The 4,388-nt window shown below is 39.9% G+C and overlaps 1 long non-coding RNA gene across 3 annotated transcripts; it reads right to left on the bottom strand.

The window, feature by feature from the left end:
• Window positions 1-748: 748 nt before the first annotated feature.
• Window positions 749-3,680, bottom strand: LOC308595370. 3 transcript variants are annotated; one of them, XR_014012015.1, is made up of 3 exons: window positions 3,429-3,680; window positions 2,885-3,007; window positions 749-1,931 (listed from the first exon to the last, which is right to left on the bottom strand). It is a non-coding gene; the product is annotated as an uncharacterized lncRNA (long non-coding RNA). The 3 variants fall into 3 exon arrangements; XR_014012014.1 differs by lacking the exon at window positions 2,885-3,007 and having other exon boundaries at window positions 3,267-3,680; XR_014012016.1 differs by lacking the exon at window positions 2,885-3,007.
• Window positions 3,681-4,388: the final 708 nt, after the last annotated feature.

Here is a 4,388-nt window from a genome sequence, read left to right as displayed (position 1 = left end):
CTACTTTCTGGAAAAGTCCCTGGAGGCAGGAGGAACCAGTGTAAAACAGTGTCCCTGCCACCCACCCTGAATCCAGAAGGATATCATGGTGGATGGCATCAAAAGCTTTGGGGTGTTCGCGTAGAAGAAGTAAGGTTGTATGCCCTTGCCCAATGTACCTTAGCCCTTCCATGCACCTTAGCCCTTCACCTCAGGCAGCACTGGATTTGGCAGCAGTCAAAGTTTAGGAGCAGCTATATGAGGGATTAAATAGTTGATCAACGATACATTGAGATGAGAGGTGAAGAATGGGTGGCTGAAAAACTGCAGCCTGACAAGATCCGGGGCTAAGATGCATGGAAAAATGCTGAATAACTATGTAGAATAAGTATGCAGCGTAACTATGCAGGGATTGCAGTTGGTGGCAGCTGCCACAATTGTCAGAATAAGAAAATGCAAAGTTGCTTGCAGAACCAGATAGGTTGGAGGAAAGAGAGGTCGCAACCCACCCACTCTGAAATTCAGAAATGGTGGTTGTTTTAGACACCATTTTTAATATATTTCCTGGTGTGACAAATTTTCTAAGTGTGGGCTTGCCAGCAGTACCCCTGAATTCTGAATCTCTGAAAATGCACCTACTTATATGTGAATGTTTTATAGAGAATACTGACTTAAGGTTTCTAAAGGAAAGAAATGGGGGGTAGGGGAGAAGGGGAAATCCCCTAATGTGAGCATAAAGAGGCATAAAGGAAGAGAAAGGAGAATGGCGTGTTTTGCTTCATCTTTAGTTGCCAGCACACCAGGTCTCATTACTCCAGTTTCACTGCTATGGTAACAACTGAAAAACACAGCGAGCAAAGAATTGATCTTCTCCACAAAATCTCATCAGTTGAATAGAGAATGAGCTTCAGGCAGCTAATCTCCCCATCTTTGCTCTGGAGACAGGGAAAATCTTTGAGAAGGGGTGGCTGGTTTCTCATTGGTGGCAGCATAAATTTCAGCATGTTGATGAGAGGCTCTTTTTGTGAATTCTCGTGTCTGCAGTGGTGGATAGCATACATTGGGTTGTATACAGGTCTTTCTCAGATACGTGCCATGAAAAACTATCAGCTCCAGCCCCAGATAACATAAAAAAGAAATAGTGTTAGATTGGGTCCAGAATTTGATTGGGAGAATAGGGCCTATTCTAGTGTAAGTCCCTCCGACATAAGTGGGTGTTTCATACAAGCTACTGAGGCCTGCATACAGAGGCCTGATGCAACAAACACTTGATCACATTAGAACTGTTTTATCCCATGTATAATTCCACTAAAAAAACCCTTTCACCTCCATACCTAACTGTGAAGCTGCCTTGGACTCGCCATCAACTCACTTCTTACTCCCTTTCCACCTATGCAGCCTTCAATAATGTTAGGTTTTACTTTACCTAGAAAATAGCTTCTGTCTTACTTTATCAATAAAATCTTCTTTTTCTGGCCTCATCTCTGTTATACCCTCCAGGGTACCTTCTGCCTGCTGTGCTCCTGGTCATTTTGGTAGTTACTGGGCCAGTTTTACCAGACTAACAGCAGGTAGTATCACAGAAGGAGAAGGATCATTAGTATCAGTACTGGCCCATAGCAACATATTTTTAAAAAATGGCTTATTCCCTGAGCATGGGAAGGTAGATTTCAGACAATGTGTCCCAAGCAAGCGTGGCAGCAGTGATAGGGTCAGTCTTGTCATAATTAGCTGTAACATGTTCAAGCTTGATGATGTGTAATGACAGATTTGTCAGTCTGTGGTCACAATTCATGCCCCTACTCTGAACATGATGGAAGCATACTCTGGTGATACTCCTTAGTAAGTGCTGATTGTTTCATACCTTTCTAGACAGAAGTCCAGAAATTATTCGTAGAAACTATGTTTATTTGAGATGAGAAATTGAGGTGGTGGCAAGTTGTTTCTTATTCCTGGAAAAAAAGATAAGTGATTAACTATTTCCTGCAATCATTTCATACGTTGGTTTTAGTACACATATAAGTGGAGCTTGTAGCATAGTTTTGCAGTGTATCCATCTTCTGACAGGACTACTACTGTTTATGTTTCAGCCAGCTATACGCTATAATTAAGGGGGCATTCTGGTCTCCACACCCATTTTCTTTTTTTTTTTCATTTTCAACAGAAGTTCAACATTCTGTGGGTGCTGAGCATGGCCACTAGACTGTTGTTTTTGTGCCACATTGGTTTTGTTTTTTTTTTAAAAAAAGAAATGTTATATTTCTACAAAACTTAGGGTTCCCCGGAATCTGGTGGTACTTTCCTTTTGCATGTGAGTGGTTCTGTTTTGGCTACATAAGAATCCACAGTAGTCTCTGAACATCCTTAATAGAGGGAATGACACTGATATGGCGAATCCCACCTCAAATGAATACATAGTGATTCAATGAATGCCAGATTTGTTGAGTAAGATCTGGATATCATTTTGATGTTTTGGCTCATATGACTGAAGTTACTGTTGTTCCATTGATGAAAGCTTAACTGTTTGCACATGATATATGAGCAGCACTCTTCTTTGGCATGGATTAGAAGACAAATGTCTTTGTTGCTGTATGTAGTTTATAGAAATTCCTCTTATATATGCAGAAGTGAAATATAAATAGGTCTAAATGAGAACAAAATATTCTGGGGGTGGAAAACATTTTAACAGCTTATCCAGCATGCAAAATGTATAGAATGATATGTGAATGTGACATGTTTCCCCCCAGTTCCTTTTATGTTGAAGAATCTAGTAACAGATCTGTAATAATCAATTTTAATTTCTATGGCTTATTTTCATAATGTATTCAACAGATTCTGCTGAATACAAAACATATTTATTTTTTACTGGGTAAGCTACTTTTTATTTGGTGTTTTGATAGTATACCTTCATGTCCTTCTGGAATATTATTAGACCCTCCTAGCTGACCTACAGCAAGCACAGATTCTGCTGGTGGCAACGGGAGGGAGAGTTCTCTGTAGTGGCCCACATGTTGTGGAGTGACATTTCCTAGAGCATATTGCAGATATTAATATTGTGCAGTTTGAATTGACTGGATGCATGAAAACTGTTCCTTTTGGAATGGAAACATTGTCAAGGACTATAAGTTTAAATCAGACCTTTACTTGTAGAACTTTCTTCAAAAACATAACAAAAGCATCAAAGATGCATCCAAAATATCCATGCAATGTCTTGTGCTGCCCAGCATAGGCTCTGCATCTTCTTAGAAATAATGTTAAACAGGATTGAAATCATAACTCTGTCTCACCCCGTTCAAGCGTCCATTAGCCTGGAGCTGTTTCCTGAAGTGTTTCATCTACACCCTCCTCCCATGGATCTTGGGAACAAAGAACTCAAAGGCTGTTGTGGAGGTGGGGGATGATGAACAAAATCAGTCCTCCTAGCAAACTGAGAATATCCCCTCACTCACCCAAGTTTAGGATATTCCACCATTCTTCAGCAGTTTCTTTTTCTTTGAGAAAAATAAGTGGCTCACGTAAATGGAAATAAGCTTTAATAATAAACTGAGAGAAAACATATAACACAATGTCTGAGAGAAACTAAAACAACATCATGAGGCAAGTCTGAGGCAAGAAACATGAAGAGGCAGTTGGTCCCTCTTAACTGCCATTTTAGCTGAACATAATGAGACACACACTGAAGGGAGGGGGTGATTCCGGAGCAGAAGACACAAGCCCTGCCCACCAGATACCAAGCACCCTACTATTCAAATTAGGCCTCCGTGTTTTTATTACAAAGGCAATTCAATTTCAAAATGGAGAAATTGCAATTCAATACCTTCATCACATCGTTCAAAGGTTATATTCAGTTTAGAGTAGAGAACAATCAACAGTTAATTATCAACCTGCAAAAATCTCAGAGAGAGCTCTTCTTGCTTTCCTAAAGCTTTTATGGGATCTCTGCGTTAAACACTTTTCAACAATACACAGGCATTTCTGTTTCAGTGTGAATTAAACCAATTATACTTAACAGAGCAGGGGAGGGGAATCTTTTTCGGCACTATGGCTAACCTTCTGAAGGCCACATGCTAGTTGTGGACAGAGCCAGAGGCAAAGGAGGAAGTTGGTGGGTGCAGAGGCAGTGACATTTTCTGTTGTGCCTGAAGTGGGAAAATGTATTGGGCTGGCTCTGAGCTAGCATTTTAAAGTTTTCCTAATAAGTTCCTGTGCACATGCAGTTTCTCCTAATATACACATTTTTTTTTGCAAATAAGTTTGTCCTAATATAATGCATGTTTGTATGTCATTTTCACTAATGCATGCATTTGTATGTACATTTAACCCTAGTAAACACATCTTTTTACACATTACCAGGCTGAAGAATGGCACCACAATATTTTGAGAAGTGTGAATTCCTAAGAATGTTTTGG

This window comes from Podarcis bocagei (assembly GCF_964188305.1).
Source record: "Podarcis bocagei genome assembly, chromosome: 9".
NCBI lineage: Eukaryota > Metazoa > Chordata > Lepidosauria > Squamata > Lacertidae > Podarcis > Podarcis bocagei.
Note: the sequence above shows the minus strand (reverse complement) of the source record. Positions and strands in the feature narration are given on the sequence as shown.